This window comes from Sapajus apella, unplaced genomic scaffold (assembly GCF_009761245.1).
Source record: "Sapajus apella isolate SASKATOON/1434 unplaced genomic scaffold, GSC_monkey_1.0 scaffold17, whole genome shotgun sequence".
NCBI classification, from domain to species: domain Eukaryota; kingdom Metazoa; phylum Chordata; class Mammalia; order Primates; family Cebidae; genus Sapajus; species Sapajus apella.
Genome location: NW_022436957.1, coordinates 5,276,567 through 5,297,721, shown reverse-complemented (window position 1 = coordinate 5,297,721; position 21,155 = coordinate 5,276,567). Strand labels below are relative to the sequence as shown.

Sequence of the window (21,155 nt, the reverse complement as noted above, 5' to 3'; positions counted from 1 at the left end):
CAGAAGACCTTAAATTTGGAGATGATTCCTATTTCTCACCTCCACAGCCACAATGTGGTCTGAGTTGTGAATATAATTTTTACATTTATTCACTCTGTAGCACCAGTAATGTAGCAGCAACTGAATGAATTTTCTCAGGAAAAAAAAAAAAACCCTAATGAGGCCAGGCGTGGTGGCTTACGCCTGTAATCCCAGGCGTAATCCCTCGACTTTGAGAGGTCGAGGCAGGTGGATGAGGACGTCCGGAGTTCGAGGCCGGCCTGGCCAACACGGTGAAACCCTGTCTCTACTAAAAATACAAAAATTAGCCAGATGTAGTGGCAGGTGCCTATAATCCCAGCTACTTAGGAGGCTGAGGCAGGAGAATAGCTTGAACCCAGGAGGCAGCGGTTGCAGTGAGATGAGATAGCACCACTATACTCCAGCCACGGTGACAGAGTGAGACTGTGTCTCAAAAACAAAAACAAAAACAAAAACATTTAAAGCACCCTAGGACTTTTATCACAACTCAGTTCTGGCACAATCTCACGTTGCTGTCTTAGAAATTCTAAACCATTTCTGCCGCAAAATGCCTAATTCTCCAGAGCCCCGAGGGCATCCATCAATGAAATTGGCTGATTTATAAACAGAATTGACTATGAAAATACTGCAGTCATAAAATGCTTAAAAAGCATAGCATTGTTCCAAGGTTTCCTCATGCAAAACGAGGTACTGTCATCTAGTTCTAAAACATGGGTATTTTTTCAGCTTTAAAAACAACATGCAAAATACACTAGATCCAGTATGTGCATGGTTTCCCGTCTTTCTTTCTTCCCTAAGTCAAATCACTAATACCTGTACCTCTGGAGCGACGTCCAATCATTACACTGGTGGATCTCAAAGTTGCTTAACACACATACATGTATGTGCAAGTGCACAAATACCTTAGCAGCTGAAGCCAGAGGAAAGGGCAGTGCAACTCTGTCCCACCTGCAAGCAGGGACTTCAGTATCACCTCCTCTTCCAGCCTTTGGGGAACTACATCATAAATGTTGTTTTCATCGTATATCCTTTTCAGTGAAAAAGTTTTTAGTAGGTGCTCCTAATTCATGTAATTTATTTATTAAATATATGAAATACTCAAGTAACATTATGCATTTTTATGGACAAGAAATATATTTTTTACAAGTATTGGAGATGTTTTTAACAGACATTTTCATAATTTCTTCCTGCATCCCAATAAATCTTGCTGTGCATCTGCCAGAGGTCATAAAATTCATTGAGACCCTTTTGGGAATTAAAACCTGAAACCAGTCATTTCCGTCCTCTGTCCCTGTCCCAAATTTAGAGACCATTGGCCAAAGGCATCATACTCTTGAGTCCCATAAAATTGATCAGAGCATCCTGTGACATGTAACATACACAAGCATCTCTCCTTGTTCTCATCTAGTCTACAATAATTTCTGTCATGTACTGGACAAGGGAGATCATTCATTCTTATTTTCACAAACTTCTGAGCTCAGTGCATCTCAAAGGTTAGGCCTTTTGAAGTATCCTAAGACAGATCCCTGGAAATGGCTGAAACTGGCATAGAACCATCAGTGTGTCTTGAAAACACAAGCTGAATCTGACATTTTCTTCATAATCAAATTGGGAATTAAACCAAGCTAGGTCTTCCAGACTGTCCTGCTACTGTCAGAGTTGGCATTTGCTATTTTCAAGTTTATAATTTTGAATTCTTGAGTCTTTATCAACATGGAGCTGGCATTACAATTGTGTGGGATTACAATGCTTGATAAGACTCTGTTGAAAAACAAGCTGAAAGCAAGGACACAAGTTTACTTGGTTTCCCAAATAATAGCAGGGACATCAATTCCCCATTCAGGGATATCAATTCCCTATGCTTTTGGGAAATACAATCTGAAACTGTGAAGCCACCTGGACTTTTATGGCAGCTGGGAATTACCTTTACATATTGGCACTACCGATTTTCCCATGGCAGACTTTGGCGGCAGTTCTCCACTCAACTTCATTTCTCATCTTCACATAGATGACAAGATAACAGGGACAATCGAAGGGGCACAGTGTCCAGGCTGAGAAAGAATTACCCACAGTGCACCAGAAATTGAAATCACGACTCAGTCCTAGGGAATTTTCCTCCAGTTCTTAAAATGACTTTATATGGTCTTGTCATATTAAAGTATTTGTTGGCCAGGAACGGTAGCTCACAACTGTGATGGGCAGCACATTGGGAGGCCAAAGCAGGAGGACTGTTTGAGTCCAGGTGCTTGAGATCAGCCTGGGCAACACAGCAAGACCCTATCTCTAGAAAACATTTGAAAATTAAAAAAAAAAAAAGATGGGGATTGTGACTTGTGCCTATAGTCCCAGCTACTTGGGAGGCTGAGGCAGAAGGATCACTTGAGCCCAGAAACCCAAGGCTTCAGTGAGCTATGATCATCTCACTGCACTCCAACCTGGGCAACAGAGCAAGATCCCATTTCTGAAAATAAAGTATTTGTTATTATTGATTTAAGAAATAAAATGGCACCATGTACAATAAGCTTCTTTTTGTCCAAATTCCTATCAGGAAATTCAGACAAGTAGAAATGCTTGCAGCATTGAATTATACTGCATGTTCACACGGAAGTATAAAAAGCATCCTCTAACAACAGGCAGGTCCCTAACTGGAATGAGTCAAGCTTCCCAAAAGGCGACAACACATGCCCCTCTCTGATTGCTCTGACATGATGGTGCTGGGGATGCAGTTCTCAACAGACCTGAAGGAAGGTTTCGGCGTCTTGGAGAGCTGGCTGGGAAGAGCCTCACCTCCTCCCTACTTTCATATTCTAGCCTGGGCAGGTGTTCCAGAAAGGAAAGAGCCCTGTGCAGGCTATCTGGGGTCTTAATCTCGGTTCCAGGCTCAAGGGAAACAAGCAGAGAAAACTCTCATGTTCTCTTTAAAGCATTCCGGCTACATCCACCAAGATAGGAAAAATGACAGGAATTCAAGGCAGACACCCAGGTCAAGAACAAACACTGTGCGTTTTGCTGTGAGCATTGTTTGTGCTTCTTTCACAGGGTCTCCTGGGACTGGAGAACTGCCGCACTCCCAGGAATTACTCAGAGGCACCCAGCAGCACAAAGCACCTTCCAACTAGCTGTGGGTTTCTAAACGAAAATGCGCAATAACTTAACAATGTTTACTAAAGTACTGCTTATTTTAATCATGGGAAAACTGATCCTCTAGGCACAGGACATAAACAACTGTCACTGTATCCCAATGTTTAGTTAACATAAAACCATCATCCTTAACCAGTCTGAAAAAAACATGTCTTCCCAAACCTTGAAGCATGGTCTGTCTTCCAAACCAAATCTTCACACCTGGGAGGGAGGAGAAGGCTTGAGGCCACTCATCCAGCCCTTTGAGTCTACATGCTAGGACATGCACAGGTTCTGTGACTTCACACAACCAGGCAGACCACCTCAGGCATGACAAAAGTCACCAAACTGCCAGGACAAAAATTATTCTAGAAAACATGCCACTTCATGAGATCACAGAAAGCAACATTACAGCCCAAAGTAAAATACAGGTTAGCAGCTCCATAGAAGGACAGACGTAGGAATTCAGTTTTTTATTTCTACAACAAACAAATGCAAAAACAACTTGATTTTTTTAGGCTATTTTATATCCACATTATTAACCTATTGGGAAAACGGCAAAGATTCTTCATGAACGTGTGTCCTATTTTTGAAACTAAAGCCAAGACTATAACCATTTTACATATGAACAATCTTTCAGTAGGACTGTGCAAAAAGGTGAGGGTAACATCCTCTAAAAGGACATCAGAGGCCAGGCGCCGTGGCTCATGCCTGTAATCCCAGCACTTTCAGAGGCTGAGACAGGTGGATCACCCAAGGTCAGGAGTTTGAGACCAACCTGATCAACATGGTGAAACCCCATCTCTACTAAAAATACAAAATTAGCCAGACCTGGTGACACGTCTGTAATCCTAGTTACTCAGGAGGCTGAGGCAGGAGAATTGCTTGAACCCGGGAGGCAGAGGTTGCAGTGAGCCGAGATCATGCCACGGCACTCCAGCCTGGGCAACAAGAAAGAAACTCGGTCTCAAAAAACCAAAAATAAAAACAAAAAAACAACATCAGAAAATGTCCCACCTGAACCAATGAGGTAGCAAGAACTAACTGGCATAGATAAAAAGAGCAAATGGCCAGGCACAGCACAGCGGCTCATGCCTGTAATCCCAGCACTTTGGGAGGCCGAGGCAAGTGGATCACTTGAGGTCAGCAGTTAAGACCAGCCTGAACAAGAGACCAGCCTGGCCAATATGGTGAAAACCCATCTGTACTAAAAATACAAAAATTAGCTGGGCATGGTGGTGGGCGCTTGTAATCCCAGCTGTTGGGAAGGCTGAGGCAGGAGAATTGCTTGAACGAGAGAGAGAGAGAGAGAGAGAGAGAGAGACAGAGAGAGACACACACACACACACACACACAGAGAGAGAGAGAGAGAGAGAGAGGCACTGGGATACCGAGCAGGTGGATCACCTGTGGCCAGGAGTTCGAGACCAGCCTGACCAATATGGTGAAACCCCATCTCTACTAAAAATACAAAAAAATTAGCCAAGCATGGTGGCACATGCCTGTAGTCCCAGCTACTACAGAGGATGAGGAGGAGAATCGCTTGAACTCAGGAGGTAGAGGTTACAGTGAGCCAAGATTGTGCCACTGTACTCCAGCCTGGGTGACAAAGTAAGACTCTATCTCAAAATTTAAAAAAAAGGAAAAGGAGCAAATAATTAAAAGAACATAACTGAATTGTTTGTAACACAAAGAATAAGTGCCTGAGGAAATGGATACCCCCATTCTCCATGATGTGATTATTACACATTTCAAGACTATATCAAAATATCTAATGTACTCTATAACTATATACACCTACGTATCCAGAAAAATTAAAAAAAAATTTTTTTTAAAGAAGCAAAGCTTTAGCAGCCTCAACAACACACCTGATTTTTTTTCCCACTGTGATTTCTTACATTAAGAAGCAAAGCTGTTCTTTTCCTTGCTTGTGATAACATCTACAGTGCAAAATGTGCTGTTCTAAGAAAAGCAGGTTGGCCAAAGCACACAGAGGCATGAAGTTCATGTGTCATCAGAGAGAGGAGGCAAAGAAGGTGCTGTAAGAGTGGATGGATTCACCTAACGCATTCCACCATGTGTTACATTCAGATGGGATCCCCAAGACTTGCAGAGCAGATGGGCGGATGCCCCAGATTCAGGGCAGTGGGGGTGACTGTGGACGAACTGTGGGAGAGCCACAAACATCTCTGGGATGAGGAGACTGTTCTCTCTCCTGATTATGACGGTGGCCACACCAATGTATGCACTTGTCAAGACTCATAATGCTATACATCCAAAGAGCCAAATTTACCATATGGTAATTAAAAAAATAAAATTATATAGATATAGCCCTAAATGTAAGAGGGAAAAGATAAAAAGCAAGCAAACTACTAGACACCATCATGACTGATGGTGATACCTTTCCAGACCCAATTCTCAATTTCAGAAAACAGGAAAATATAAGCATGTTAGTCTCTGCTGGGCGCAGTGGCTCATGCCCCTAATCCCAACACTTTGGGAGGCTGAGGAGGGAGGATAACCTGAGGCCAGGAGTTTGAGCCCAGCCTGGCCAACATGGTGAAACCCCATCTCTACTAAAAATACAAAAATTAGCCAGGTGTGGTGGGGCATGCCTGTAATCCCAGCTACTCAGGAGGCTGAGGCAGGAGAATCTCTTGAACCCGGGAGGTGGAGGTTGCAGTGAGCCGAGATGGTACCACTATACTCCAGCCTGGGCATAGGAGCAAGAGTTCATCTCAGGAAAAATAATTTTAAAAAAAAAGCATGTTAGGCTACAACCATTATAATAATTCTATCTCCTTTGACTGGGTAAAGTGGCTCATACCTGTAATCTCAAACACTTGGGGAGGCCAAGGAGGAAGGATCACTTGAGCCCAGCCAGGAGTTTGAGACCAGCCTGGGCAACACAGTGAGAGCCTATCTCTACTAAAAATAAAAACTAAAAAATTGCTAGGTATAGTCCCAGCTACTTGGGAGGCTGAGGCGGGAGGATCGCTTGAGCCCAGAAGGTTGGGGCTGCAGTGAGCTATAATAGTTGCACTGTCTCAAAATAAGTAAATAAAAACTAAACGAAAACTATAATAATTCTATCTCCTTTAATACAAGAAGCCTGGGAAATCTCTCTCTCTCCCTCCTCCCCTATATATATACACACCCCTACCCATCTCCTCTCTCAATGAGAAAATTAATGTTAGGGAAGTTCACTGATTTGCCCAAAGCGGGCAGTCAGGGCAGGGCAAGCTGGCTGCAAAGTAGATTTCCCTCATAGCTGTCCCCAGCACCCAAGTCCAGTGGGAGCCCAGATTCCCCATGACCAGGCAGGGCTTGGGGCACCTCTGGGGCTCACTTGGACGTGGAGGCCAGGGTCCTGCAGCAGGGCCACGCTCTGGGAGCCCTTTTCCTACTGACACTTGGAAGAGGGCCTCCACAAGGAAAATGCAGGTCCACACCCAGCTGGTCCAACCTGTTTGCTCATTTGAACAGTTGCAGGAAGGGAAATTTCCCCAGACATTAGCAAATGCCCCCTTCGAAGGTACGGGACAAAACTGTCCCAGATGAGAACCATGAGTTGGCTGCAAAATTCCAGAGCTCAACGTTGAAAATACTGTTCCAATAACCAAGCATCTTTTCTAACTTCATTTCTAAACCTTCCCTGTCTCCTGAACCCACCGCCTATCACACCCCATCTCAATCTCTCTGATCCCATCGGCCAAGAACAAACCTCGGCAAGAAAAGGAAACAGTACCCAACTTCCTCTGAAAACTCAACATATTCTCTCTTTCATCTTAACTTTAAATTTGTTCCAATTCCATTTGTAACAGCTTCCAATTCACTTCTGCAACCTTCAGACATGCAGCAGATTCTCTGTAAATATTTGATGGGGATGGCCGCGCCGCAGGGGGCTGGCTTGGGTGGCGCATCCATCTGAAGTCAGGCTCTCCCTGGCCAGGCAGGCAGCAGCCCGGGCGGACTCCTTAACAGCTGCCTTTCTCCCCTGGAGATGTGAAACTCCTGTTCACAGCCTAGGCTCTCTTTGCCCTTTAGAAACCTTTGGACTCCTTCAGCCCCTTCCCACATCCAGCTTTTCTTTGGGTTCTGGTAGGTTTCGTGTTTGCCAGTCTGGCCAGCATGGTCCATTTGGTCAAGCCCCACAGAAAGTGAGGGTGGGAGTGGAGGGGCAAGACCAGAGGGAAAAACTCAAGCCCATTCTCCTGCTCAAGAGGTCAGTTACCTCCCTCTCACTAAAAATAGTTATGGGGAAAAAGTTTATCTTTCCAACTAAAAAAAGAAGTGTTTACAATATGCCTTTAGTGTTGCTTCCTGGCTGAAACTGATTTTTCAATGCATGTGGTAGTGAAAGATTAACAACCTCTCGGATGTAGCGTACTAGGTATTTTTGTTTTTCCTAAGGGAGGATAAAAGGCAAATGCAAGGCATCAGGAAAGCAGCGCAAGAATGGTCTGTCTTGCCTCGCTGGGCAGAGAAGCTGTGATGATGAGCTAGGCCTGGAGGCTCCCAGGGCAGTGCTGCGGGGCAAAGCACCGGAATCTGGACACCCTGCAGAAAACTGGGAAGAGGCCAGGCTCAGGTTCTAACGGAGGTGTTCTCCTATCCAGCAGGAGTGGATCAGAGAATCTGAATTCCTGACACTCAGGACCTGCTGGAGATGGCCTCTGCTCATCACCTTAAAAGGTGGAAAAAAAGCTTCTAACTAAGATGATGCACAGAACCAGTGGTACTGATATAATTGATGGGAAAACTCCAGAATTTGAAACATTCACTTCTAAGTGTGTCTACAATAAAGTTATTATTTTTTGCAAACTGTTTCCTCTTTAAACTACTGGCAGGGCGAAGTTCTCTGAGCCCAGTAAAGGGGCAAAATGCCTGCGGGTGGGGAAGCGAAGGTGGCTGCACTACGCCATGTCACATCTCCATGTCAGTCCTACAGGTGTGTGTACTCTGAAGGGCTGGAATCGCCTTAAGGGCTGGTGATCCAGTGGTGAACGACTTTCGTTGTTTGTATTAGTTATGCAGTTTGCTGGCTTTCCACAAAAATCTGCAGCACACCTGAGACATGACAACCCTATAATATAAGCGTGTCATACTCAACATTTTTCTGGATTTTATTTTTCCTAATTACATCTTTTCTAGGAAGGACTTGTAAACTTTTCATAAAATGGTCAAGAGCCACTTCCCGACACCAAAGCCGTGGCCCGGGACCTTAGCAGGGAGGTCCCCTTCCAGGTTAAACCAGGGGCTCGGCGGCGTGTCGGGAGAGGAAAACATCCAGAAGGCAGGTCAAGCCACACATGACAATGCAAAGCAGAAACAGTTACAAATACAATAGAGGGTGGGTTTCTGTTTCTTTTTAGGTTTTGCTCCAGAACATCACTGACTGACTCGAAATTAAAAGTCGGTCCCTACCTTTGTGGAACGTCCAACGCAGCTGGCTGGGGGAACACGAGGCCTTGCAGCGAGCGAGCCCTGGCCCCGGTATGACCGCGCACAGGCGATGCACTTGAAGTCCAGGCCCTACACCCGCACCAGCGGGGCTCCAGCGACCCACGGTTGTCACACATCCGGCCATCCCCGACTCCCGAAGGCGCACTCCCCATACCGCACTCCGAGCACCGGTCCCATCGTTAGGGAAGGTCCCCCGGAGCAAGGCTAGAGCTCTGGATCTTCGAGACCCACCCCACCCGCCCCGCCAGAGCCCAGGGGCAGCAACAGGTCTGCGCTCTCCCCGGGCGGCGCTCTGCAGACCCTCGGCGGGCCAGGGGTGCCCCCAGCCCGGTCGTGCGCTCGGGCCGGGGAGATGGGCAGAGGACAGGGGCTCCCGACTTCCTTGACAGTTTCTGCGCTTCAGAAACTGAGCAGACGCGGAGCCCGCGCCGCCTCACCAGCCACTCGCCCCACTCCGCGCAGCTGCGCTTCCACCCGGGTCCGGGCGGGCCGGCCCGAGTCGCGGGGATGAATGGGGCTCCCCTACCCAACAGCGGGGAAATCCCGCCACCGCCCTCCACTCCGGGTCCCCGAGCCCAAGGCGGCGCAGGTTTAGCCCAGCAAGCCCCAGAATCGGCAGACAAAGAGGCACCGTAGGAGAAGCCGAGCGCTTCCCGAAACTTACCGGCCGCCTTCCCCTCCCCAAAACAAAGGAGACCCCAGCCGACCTCCGTCTCCTTCCCCCACCGCGCGCCCGCACTTTGGGGAACCGCCACCTCGGGGTATTGTTCAGCCTCCGGGGAGCGCGCCGCACCCCAGTCCGAGCGCCGCGGGGACAGTTAGCGACCTGCGTCTCCAGGAGTTCCAGGGGCGGGAGGAGCGTCCGGGCGCCCTGAGTCGCGGACCGGACCCCCGAGGGTCAGCGCGGAACCCGCCTCCCCGCAGAAGTTTGCGGACCCAGCGCCCGGCCCGCCGAGCCCCGCGCACTCACCTCACCGCGAGCAGCGCAACTTGTGGCGGCGCCGCGCGCCCGGCTGCGCTCCGACCCTCCCTCCAGCTGGCAGCCTCCGAGCCCCGGCCGTGTGGCGGCCGAAGAGGGCCCGGCGCCCCGGAGCAGCTGCACGCCGCCCCTGGGCCGCCCCCGCCCCGCCGCCGCCGAGTCCCGGAGAGGGCGCGGGCGCTGGAAAGTTTCGGTGGCGAATGGCGGCCGGAGGGAGCTGCGGCGGCGGCAGCGGGGCGGGGGCGCTGGCGGCTCCTCGCTCCCGAGCGCGGAGTGGGGGCGCTGAGGCGGGTGCGGCGGCGGCGGCGGCGGCGGCGGCGGCGGCGGGAGAGGGCGGGACGGCGGGAGGGAGCGGGACGGCGGGAGGGACTGGCTCGGGCAATGACCTCCGCGGGGAGCGGCCGCGAGCGCGCGGACTCCAGCTGGGAGGACCGCCAGGGGGGCCGCCCCCGCCGCCGGCCCCTCCCTCGCGGCCGTGGGAGGCGACCCCGTGTCCCACCCGGCTCCGCCCCTGCGCCCCGGGGGGGCCGCGTCCCGAGCCCGCCCCTCCCCCACGAGGATAGAGACTCCAGCCCCGCCCCTCCCCCACGGCACCTAGTGGGAGACCCGCGTCCCAACCCAGCCCCTGCCCCTTGGTCGGGGGACTAGCGTCCCTACCCAGCTCGCCCCGCTCCCCCACGCCTAGGGTGGGTGAGGGGAACCCGGGCCTCTCCCTAGTTGCCCGGGCCCGGTCCCTTCCCCGTGGTCCCCGTGGGACTGAGAGGAAGCCAGGCTTACCCCCATTTCATCCCAAACCCAGCCTTTCCACGACTGCCTGGAGGGGACAGGAACCTCGGCCACCCCCTCGGTTTCTAGCGGGCAGGGGAACCTCGATCACTGCTAAAGTGTTACCCTCCCCCACCCCAAAAAGGAAGCAACCCGGCTGCCCCGACAGAACGCCAGCCACCTGCCCAAGGGTGTATCTACCTCAAAATCGGCGTTTTAGAAGACACCCCAGTTATCTTTCCCCACCTCAAAAAGTGGGGACTCTGGTGGAGCCTCCACCTTTGCAAAACACCTCCCAGGAAGAGCCAGAAATGCTTAGGGACAAACTCAGACCCCGTCAGAGTGGCCGGAGCTCGGGGGTGGGGGCTGAGGAGCAGGTTAGGGAACTTGGGCCAGCGGGCTTCATCACCCCCACCCCCACCCCTAGGCTTCAGCCCTCGGGCCCTTGCAAAGTGTTTGATGTAATGGCTTACACGGCCTGGCCCTGGTGCACCCAAGTACCCAGCGCTCCTTCCTCCCCTCCACCTTGGTGCCGACTCCCCACGACTCGCAACCTTAATTCAGTTAAACAGATCTCCGCTCCCCCTCCCCAGCACCTCTTGGGTCAGCCTTGTTGAATATTTTTCAAATAAGTTTGCCCCTTCCTTTACTATACAATAAGCTTCGTGCTAAGAGCCCGGTACACTCAGAAATATAAACTATAAACTCACTTGCTCTTCCTCGAACACTAGACCATTTGTTGTTCTGGTTGTGGGGGGAGGGGGACCCGAGGTGAGGTTTTCTGTTTTTTGTTTTTATGTAGTCTGGCACTGTTTCGCACTGTCACCCAGGCTGGAGTACGCTGACACGATCTCGGCTCAATGAAACCTCCACCTCCCTGATTCAAGCAATTCCCCTGCCTCAGCCTCCCGAGTAGCTGGGATTACAGGCGCAAGCCACCACGCCCGGCTAATTTTTTTGTATTTTTAGCAGAGACGGGGTTTCACTCTGTTGGCCAGACTGGTCTCGAACTCCCGACCTCAGGCAATCCGCCCGCCTCAGCCTCCCAAAGTGCTGGGATTACAGGCGTGAGCCACCGCGCCTGGCCTGAGGTGAGTTTTTAACGGGCCGGTCCTCCATCAAAAAGGCGGACCTCAAAATTACCCTGCAAAATATTGCTGTAAAACGTCAATGATGCAAAACGACTATTGCTACACCATCATCATTTAAGGACATCAATAAAAAAATACACACTTACACAGTCTCCATAATTGTGAATCAGCAGAATGGATTGTGTCTTATTATGTATCAGTTGCCATTCAAGGCCCCCCAGAAGGACTTGGTGGGGCCTTCCCTTGAGCCTGCCCTTCGTTGCTCCCGGGCTCCCTGGGCTTGTGCAGACTGATGCTGAGGTATTACATGCAATCGAAAAACGAAGGGTGCAATAGAAAACCTGAGCTAGCTCATGATGCAACCCTGCCCTGGCTACACGTGCTTCCCTTCCCCCACCGCCTGCTGGTGGGAGCGCTGCGTTTTTTCCGCCTGTAGGGTCACATTGTGGTTGATTGATTCTCCTTTCGCCTTGCTCAGTCATTCAGATTTGGAAAGTAAATAACAAGTTGACATCATTACAGCTCTGGGCTTTACGCGGACGCAGCCCTCGGCTACCGCACACTCTGGAGTAGCTGCGCAGCCAACCGGCCTCCTAGCTTACCAGACTTGCTTGTGGTTAGCAGTTGGAAATTCCAAGCTAAACTTGGTTAAAAGGCCTCTTTGTATGTTTTGATTACTTGGCAGATGCCAATCATTTAAAGTATGGGAAAGTAGTGGAAATCCTCACTCTCAAACTGGAGTCCAGTGCGGCCAGGATTTACAGCTGATCTCCTATAATTGGCAATGCAAAGGAGCTCAGAATTCATCTTGCCTGTTTGATAATATATCCAAACAATCCCACCGGAAAGAGTCAATAGCTTTTATCATACACTCATTGGACCCCAAAAGAACCTAAGACAGGAAGAGAGACCTCCTACATTTATCATGAAATCACCAAAATTCCTCTTTTTGAAATGCTAGATGGGCAGTAGGTAGGTGATAATTACATTGTGTTATTTGTGTCAACAATTTTTCAAATGTGCAGTCCTATAAAGTGGGAGAAAACAAGGAAATAGAGCCAGAAGAAGCTAGTGTATTCTGAGAAAGCTAAAGGATAACAGGGCAAGGGAGCCACAATGATTTGTGCAGATACTCACTGCACTAGCAATGTGCGTGTGTGCAGGCGTGCGTGTGTTGCAAACAATTATTTTCAGTTAATTGACAAGGTAGGGGAAAACAACCTGGTTGCAACAAATGCCACCAGCTTTTCCCATAAGCAGTACCCCAAATTTTAATTAAAAGGCAGAAGGAATCCACACAAATAACTTATCTTTGTCAAAGGAGCAAAGGCAATTCATCCTTTTTAACAAATGGTCCTGGAACAACTGGACACCCATATGCCAAAATAAATAAATAAATAAATGAAGACTCTAGACATAGACTTTATATCTTTCACAAAAATTAACTTAAAATAGAACATACCCCAAATGTAAAAGGCAAAACTATGAAAACTCTCAGAAGATAACATAGAAAATCTAAATGACCTTGGGTTTGGCAATGACTGTGTAGCTAGAACACCAAAAGCATGATCATAAAAGAAAAAAAAATGACAAGTTGGGCATCACTAAAATTTGAAAAGTCTGCAAATGACACTGTTAAGAGAATGAGAAGACAAGTCACAGAATGGGAGAAAATATTTGCAAATTCCATATCTGATTAGGGATTGCATTTAAAATATGCAGGCCAGCATAGTGGCTCACACCTGTAATGCTCTGCTTGAGGCCAAGAGTTGGAGGTTGCTGTGAGCTGCACTGCACTCCAGCCTGAGTGACAGAGGAGACCTTGTCTCTAATTTTTTTAAGTGTATGTGTTTGTGTGTGTGTATATGTGTGTGTGTGTATAGGTATGTTTGTGCATGTACATATATAGGAACCTATGTGCATATGTGTACGTGTATAATTCTTAAAACTCCACAATGAGAAAATAACCCAATCAAAGAGCAAACGATCAGAAAAAAATCTCATCAAAGAGATACACAGATGGCAAATAAGCATATGAAAAGATGCTGAACATCATATATCATTAGGGAATTGCAAATTAAAATAACAATGAGATACTACTACATACATTAGAATGGCTAAAATCCAGAAAACTGACAATCCCAGATGCTGACAGGATGCAGAGCAACAGGAACTCTCATTTATTGCTAGTGGGAATGCAAAATTGTACAGCTACTTCAGAAGACAGTTTGGCCATTTCCTACAAAGCTAAACATAGCCTTACCATACAATCGGCAGTGGTGTCCCTAGGTATTTACCCAACTAAGTTGAAAACTTACATCCTCTAAAAACCTGCACACAGAGGTTTATGGCATCTTTACTCATAATCACCAAACACTGGAAGCAACCAAAGTATCCTTCAATAGGAGAATGGATAAACCAACTGTGGCTCACGCACATAGTGGAATATTGCTCAGCACTACAAAGAAATGAGCTATCAAACTCCAAAAACACAAGAAGGAACCTTAAATGCCTATTGCTAAGTGAAAGAAGCCAGTCTGAAAAGGCCATATACTATATGAGTCCAATCATATGACATTCTGGAAAAGGCAAAACAAATAAGACAGTGGTTGCCAGGGGTATTATCAGTGGTTGCCAGAGGTTCAAGGAGGAGGAAAGGATGAATGGGTGGAACACAGTGAATTTTTACAGTGGTGAAACTGTTCTGTGTAATAGTATAATGGTGCATACAGGTTATTATACATGTAAGTGTGTGTATATATACATTTGTCAAAATTCACAGAATGTACAACACAAAGAGGAAACCCTCATGTAACTATGGACTTTATAATAACAATATATCAATATATCAATATTGGCTCCTTAGTTGTAACAAATGTACCACACTAACTTAAGATGTTAATAATAGTGAAAGCTGGGGAGAGAAACAATGTAACTTTGCCCGTCAGTCTAGTTGTTCTGCAAATCTTTTTTTTTTTTTTCCCGAGACAGAGTCTCGCTCTGTCGCCAGGCTGGATTACAGTGGCGCGATCTCAGCTCATTGCAACCTCTGCCTCCCAGTTTCAAGTGATTCTCCTGGTTCAGCCTCCTAAGTAGCTGGGACTACAGGCGAGTGCCACCACGCCTGGCTAATTGTTTGTATTTTTAGCAGAGATGGGGTTCACCATGTTAGCTAGGATGGTCTCAATCTCCTGACCTCATGATCTACCCAACCGGGCCTCCCAAAGGGCTGGGATTACAGGCGTGAGCCACCGCACTTGGCCAGTTCTGCAAATCCAAAGCTCTTCTAAAAAAAATAACTCTATTGGCTGGCACAGTGGCTCACACCTGTAATTCCAGCACTTTGGGAGGCCAAGATGGGAAGATCACCTGAGATCAAGATCACCTGGCCAACATGGTGCCCATCTCTACTAAAAATACAAAAATTAGCCAGGCATGGTGGCGTACACCTGTAATCGCAGCTACTTGGGAGGCTGAGGTAGGAGAATTGCTTGAACCTGGAGGCTGAAACAGGCGAATTGCTTGAACCTGGGAATAAAAATACTCAATTATTTTTTTAAGAAGAAACACTGGTCAGGTGCTGTGGCTTATGCCTATAATCCTAGCACTTTGGGAGGTTGAGGCAGGAGGATCATTTGAGCCCAGGAGTTCAAGACCAGCTTGGGCAACATAGTGAGATCCCATCTCTACAAAAAAACAAAAATAAAAAAAGATAGCTGGGTACGGTGATCTGTGCCTATAGTCCCAGCTACTTATTTGGGAGGCTGAGGCAGGAGATCAGTTGAGTCCAGGAGTTCAAGGCTGTAGTGAGCTACAACCGTGCCAATGCACTCCAGCCTAGGTGACAGAGCAAGACTCTGTGTCAAAAAAAAAAAAAAAAAAAAAAAAAAAGAAAGATATTAAACTCATGACTTACTGCCCAGTTTTCATTGACTCTAGTGTTTAATTTCCCCCAGGCCTATCTAATTTTCAAAGACTCTTGACATATAGGCCAATACTTGCTTCCATGACTGGCCTAGTCAGAAATCCCTGATCTTTCAAGGATTGACCCAAATTCCTGGGATCTGCTTGCCTCACTCTTAAATTACAATCATGCCTGCTTCTTTCCTACTCCATTTTTTTTCTTTTCTTCTTCCTTCCTTCCTTCCTTCCTTCGTTCCTTCCTTTCCTTCCTCTCCTTCCTTTCCTTCCTCCCTTCCTCCCTTCCTTCTTTTTTGTTTTTTGATGGAGTCTTGCTCTATTGCCCAGGCCTGGAGTGCAATGGCATGGTCTCAGCTCACTGCAACCTCTGCCTCCCGAGTTCAAGTGATTCTCCTGCCTCAGCCTCCTGAGTAGCTGGGATTATAGGCACCCACCACCACACCCAGCTAATTTTTGTATTTGTAGTAGAAATGGGGTTTCACCATATTGGCCAGGCTGGTCTCTAACTCTTGACCTCAGGTGATCCGCCCATCTTAACTTCTCAAAGTGCTGGGATTACAGATGTGAGCCAGCATGCCTTGCCTCCTACTCCATTTTTTTAGCCAAAGTTTAGATAGATTTTATCATCTGTTTAGAGAGGAGAGAAGCCAGATAATATTCCTAACTTTCCATGTGATATAACTGTTACATGACTCAAAAGAAAGATCAGATAGTACAAGTCGGTCCTCAGTACAAATTAAAAGTCAAAGCAAAGTCCAAGTTTGCTTTAAATGACAATGGTATTCACTAGCTGCTATGCATAAGGAAGCATTCATGATAAAGCAAACAATTCATATCTGTTTCCTGAACTAATTTAGTGTGGGAAGCTCATGGAAGTGTTATTTGGCAACCTCCAGATATATGTGCAGGCTGCACAAAAGTCCGTTTTCGTTCTCTCAAGATACTGAAATTGAAGGCATGCTAGAAGTGATGATCTTTCCTTGATGTTTATAGATGATGACTTTTCTCTGAATAAGCGCCCACCACGAGCTTCCCTTATAAGAGGAGGAAGTGGGATGGGCTTTCCAACTTCATTTACAAACCTCTGATCTTTCTTTGCTTTTGAATTTTGCTTCTAATTTTCCTTAGACAGACTAGAACCAAAACTATGAAGGGAGCTACCTGTGTAGGTGGCATTGTGTGAGGTCCTACTTAGAGAAGTACATAAAGAGGAGTGAGGATAAAAAGGCCTATCACCTGTCATGGAGCTGAGATCACGTGGATGAAAACCCCTTTTGTATCCCTTGACCTAAGTAGGCACCCAATACTTTTTTTGGCTTTTGTTTTGTTTGTTTTCCCTGATGTTATGGGCCAGGCTGAATAGTGTCCTCATCAAAATTTGTATGTTGAAGTTCTGATTCCCAGTACCTTAGAATGTGACTATATTTGGAGATAGGGCCTTTGAGAAGGTAATTAAGGTAAAATGAGGTCATTACGGTAAGCTGTAATCCAATTTGACTGGAGTCCTTTCAAGAAAAGGAGATTAGGACACAGACACGCACAGGGAGAAATCGGTCATCTATAAGCCAAGGATAGAGGCCTGAGAATAACCCAACCCTGCTGACACCTTGACTTTGGACTTTATCCTCCAGGACTGTGTGAAAATAAATGGGTGGTGTTTAAGCAATCCACTCTGTTACAGCAGACCCAGCAAACAAATGCATGTGAGTTGTTGCTATTGTTTTTTTCTATTTCAAATTTTACAATCAGTTATCATTTGAATCCTGAAAACACTTTGCATTTGGTATGGAAGTGTTCATGTACAGTATCATATTTGATTCTTCCAGATCTTCCCTGGAGCCCAATATTCAGAGGATAAAATTGAACTCAAAAGTTTAAAGAATTGAGGGAAGGGCCGGGCGCAGTGGCTCAGGCCTGTAGTCCCAGCACTTTGGGAGGCCGAGGCAGGCGGATCGCTTTAGCCCAGGAGTTCTAGACCAGCCTGAGTAACAGGGCAAAACCCCGTCTCTATAAAATACAAAAATTAGCCGGATGTGGTGGCACATGTCTGCAGCCCCAGTTACTCAGGAGGTTGAGGTGGGAGCATCACTTAAGCCTGGGAGGTGTAGGTTGCAGTGAGCCAAGATCATACCACTGCACTCCAGTCTGGATGACAGTGAGAACCTGTCTCAAAAATAAATAAACAAATTAATTAAATAAATTGGAAGTAGAAAATTAAAAAAAAATAAAGAATTGAGGGAAGGAATCATAATATGTCTGTGCCTCAGACCTCCTTCAGCACTTTAGTGAATATTGTTTCTAAATGCATAAAATAACACATTAATACATCAAATAACACACAGGGTTACAAAGAAACCCAATTGTGTTAAAGCACAGTCATCCAATATTTTTAAAAATTCTAATGTAGTAATATACATGCTGCTTTTTCAATACATTGAATTCAAACTCTAGAGGTAATTCTAGTAAGTTCAAAGTAGTGATAAGACCAAACAAAATCTGCTTCCACAGCAACCTGCTTGGAACATACATTAGATTTTTTTCTTTTCTTTTTATTTCTCTTTCTCTCCCTCCCTTTTTTTTTTTTTTTTAAGACAGAGTCTCACTCTGTCACCAAAACTAGAGGTGCAGTGGCATAACCACAGCTCACTGCAGACTCAAACCCTCTAGGCTCAAGCCATCCTCTTGCCTCAGTCTCCAGAGTAGCTGAGACTACAAGCATGTGCTACTGGCTAATTTCTTTTATTTTTTAATTTAATTTTTTTTTTTTTTTTAAATTTTGAGATGGAGTCTCACTCTGTCACCCAAACTGGAGTGCAGTGACATAATCTCAGCTCACTGCAACCTACACCTTCCGGGTTCAACCAATTCTCCTGCCTCAGCCTCCCAAGTAGCTGGGATTACAGGCACATGCCACCATGTCTGGCTAATTTTTGTGTTTTTAGTAGAAGCGGGGTTTCATCCTGTTGGCCAGGCTGGTCTGGAACTCCTGACCCCAGGTGACCTGCCCACCTAGGCTTCCCACAGTGCTGGGATTACAGGTGTGAGCCACCACACCTGGCCTAATTTTTTTATTTTTTATAGAGACAAGGTCTTTCTGTGTTGCCCAGGCTGGTCTCAAACTTCTGAGCTCAAGCACTCCTCCCACCTCAGCCTCCCAAGGTGCTGGAATTATAGGTGTGAGCCACCATGGCTAGCCTCATATATCAGATTTCTCTTGGTGGCAAAGTACAAATACTGTTAATGCTACTGTCCTTTGTCCTCTATATTTATGGTTACCAGAAATGCTAAATTTCAGTTAGAGGTTCGTGATGATAAAGCTGCAAAATGTTTCCCCATGCTAGTTCACAGACTCCCTGTAATCTTGCCAAGGAACTTTCTCACCTAGGGGAAAAGTGCAAGCTGGAATCCACGGTCCTCTATTTCCTCTGCTCCTACCTGGATTCATTAATTGGACCTCCATGGACCCCCTCCTATGGAACACACGCCGGGCGGGCCACTAGGGTGAAGCAAGTTTAAGGAGGTGCTAAAATTTAGTCATCAAGATAAATAATATTAGAATGCCATATTTCAAAGCTCAAAAATGATGCAAAAACTCCATTGTGAACAAAATACCAAAATGTTAGATAAAGTTCATTCTGTTTGGTGATGATGATGGACTCTAAAGAGCAGAAATGGTCAATGCCTCGGGCCCAGCCACCCATTCAGAAAAGGTAAAGGTCATTGGAAAGGCTTGCCCAAATCAAATGTACCCTGGGAGAAGCAGAAGCCGGCCAGCAAAGGAAGAGCTGAGCGGGAAGGGAAAGTACTAGATCAAAGGGAGCAGCAGATTTTGTTTTCGATCTGGCAAACCTTTTATAGTTTCGAAACATTTTCAAACATTCTGTCACTGATTGTCATAGTAACGTATGAAGTGGTTGGGAAATATTGTCATGATCATATTCATTTTACAAAGGAGAAAAGTTGACTCTCAGAGAGGTTAGTGGCTGGGTTAGTTTCCTGTCACTGATGTAACAAATTGCCATATACTTAGTGGTTTAAAACAGCACACATGTATTATCTGATGGTTCTGGAGGTCAAAAATCCCAAATGGGTGTCACTGGGGGTGATGGTTAATTCTATGTGTCAACTTGACTGGGCCTCAGGATGTCCACATAACTGACTAAACATTATTTCTGGATGTGTCTTTCAGGGTGTTTCCAGATGATATTTAGTATTTGAATAGCTGAACTGGGTAAAGCAGATCACCCTCCCTGATGCAGGTGGGCACATTCTGACCCACTGAGGGCCTGAACATAACACAAAGGCAGAGGACGGCTGGATTTGCCCTCCCTTTGCCTGACTGCATGAGCTGAGACATTGATGTGCCCTCTGTGCTCCGGATGCTCAGGCCTTCAGACCCAGACTGGAGCGTACACCATTGGTCCTCTAGCTCTCAGGCTTTTAAACTATACCACTAGCCTTGCAGCTTGCAGGCAGCAGATCACAGGCTTCTCAGCCTCCATAATCTCATGAGTCAATACCTTAATAATAAATCTCTTTATATATATATCATATTGGTTCTGTTTCTCTGGAGAACCCTGACTAACACATTGGGTAATATCAAGGTATTGGCAAAACTGTGTTCCATGGCTGGCATGGTGGTTCACGCCTGCAATCCCAGCACTGTAGGAGGCTAAGGCAAGAGGTTCGCTTGAGCCCAGGAGCTCGAGACCTGCCTGGTCAATATATGAAGACCCATCTTTAAAAAAAAAGAAAAAAAAAAAAGCCAGGAACAAGGGCTCACACCTGTAATCCCAGCACTTTGGGAGGCTGAGGTGGGTGGATCATGAGGTCAGGAGATCAAGACCATCCTGGCCAAGACGGTGAAACCCTGTCTCTACTAAAAATATAAAAAATTAGCCAGATATGGTGGCGGGTGCTTGTATTCCCAGCTACTTGGAAGGCTGAGGCAGGAGAATCACTTGAATCCGGGAGGTGGAGGTTGCAGTGAGCTGAGGTCTCGCCATTGCACTCCAGCCTAAAAAAAAAAAAAAATGAAAACGAAAACAAACAAACAAAGGAAATGTAGAACGAAAACAAATGGGAGGGAAAAGCACATAACTTTATTATTTTTATTTTTTTGAGAGGGAGTCTCGCTCTGTCGCCCAGGCTGGAGTGCAGTAGCGCAATCTTGGCTCACTGCAGCACCTCCACTTCCTGGGTTCAAGCGACTCTCCTGTCTCAGCCTCCCGGGTAGCTGGGATTACAGGCACACACCACCACGCCTGGTTAATTTTTGTATATTTAGTAGAGACGGGGTTTCACCATGTTGGTCGGGCTGGTCTCTAACTCTTGACCTCGTGATCCCCCTGTCTGGGCCTCCCAAAGTGCTGGGATTAGATGCATGAGCAACTGCGCTGGACCACACTTCTGCATTTCATGCTTAACTTTTAACACGGGCTGTAGAGAACAAGCATGGGACAGGAGGGTTTTATAAACAGTTTCTTCACAAAAATTATCTCTCACACAGTCAAACTCCACACCACATTGGCAAAGAAAATCTCCAAGGCAGGTGGATCACCTGAGGTCAAGAATGCGAGACCAGCCTGGCTAACATGGTGAAAGCCCCTCTCTACAAAAAACATAAACATTAGCTGGGTGTGATGGCTCGCACCTGTAATCCCAGCTACTCGGGAGGCTGAAGCAGAACAGCTTGAACCCAGGAGGCGGAGGTTGCAGTGAACTGAGATCACACCACCACATTCCAGCCTGGGTGACAGAGTGAGACTCCGTTTCAAAAAAAAAAAAAAAAA

General features: G+C 46.8%; 1 protein-coding gene across 4 annotated transcripts in view; it reads right to left on the bottom strand.

Moving 5' to 3' along the window:
• The window catches only part of TBL1X (transducin beta like 1 X-linked), a 250,547-nt gene extending 238,619 nt beyond the window's left edge, over positions 1 to 11,928 (bottom strand). For 2 of the 4 annotated variants that reach the window (XM_032285870.1, XM_032285875.1), the window contains exon 1: positions 11,589 to 11,928. The gene's annotated coding sequence lies outside the window, so the exon portion shown is untranslated. Of the gene's footprint in view, positions 1 to 9,577; positions 9,727 to 11,588 lie in introns of those variants that run through there. The other 2 variants (XM_032285874.1, XM_032285869.1) reach the window with 2 other exon arrangements.
• Between the last annotated feature and the right edge of the window lie 9,227 nt (positions 11,929 to 21,155).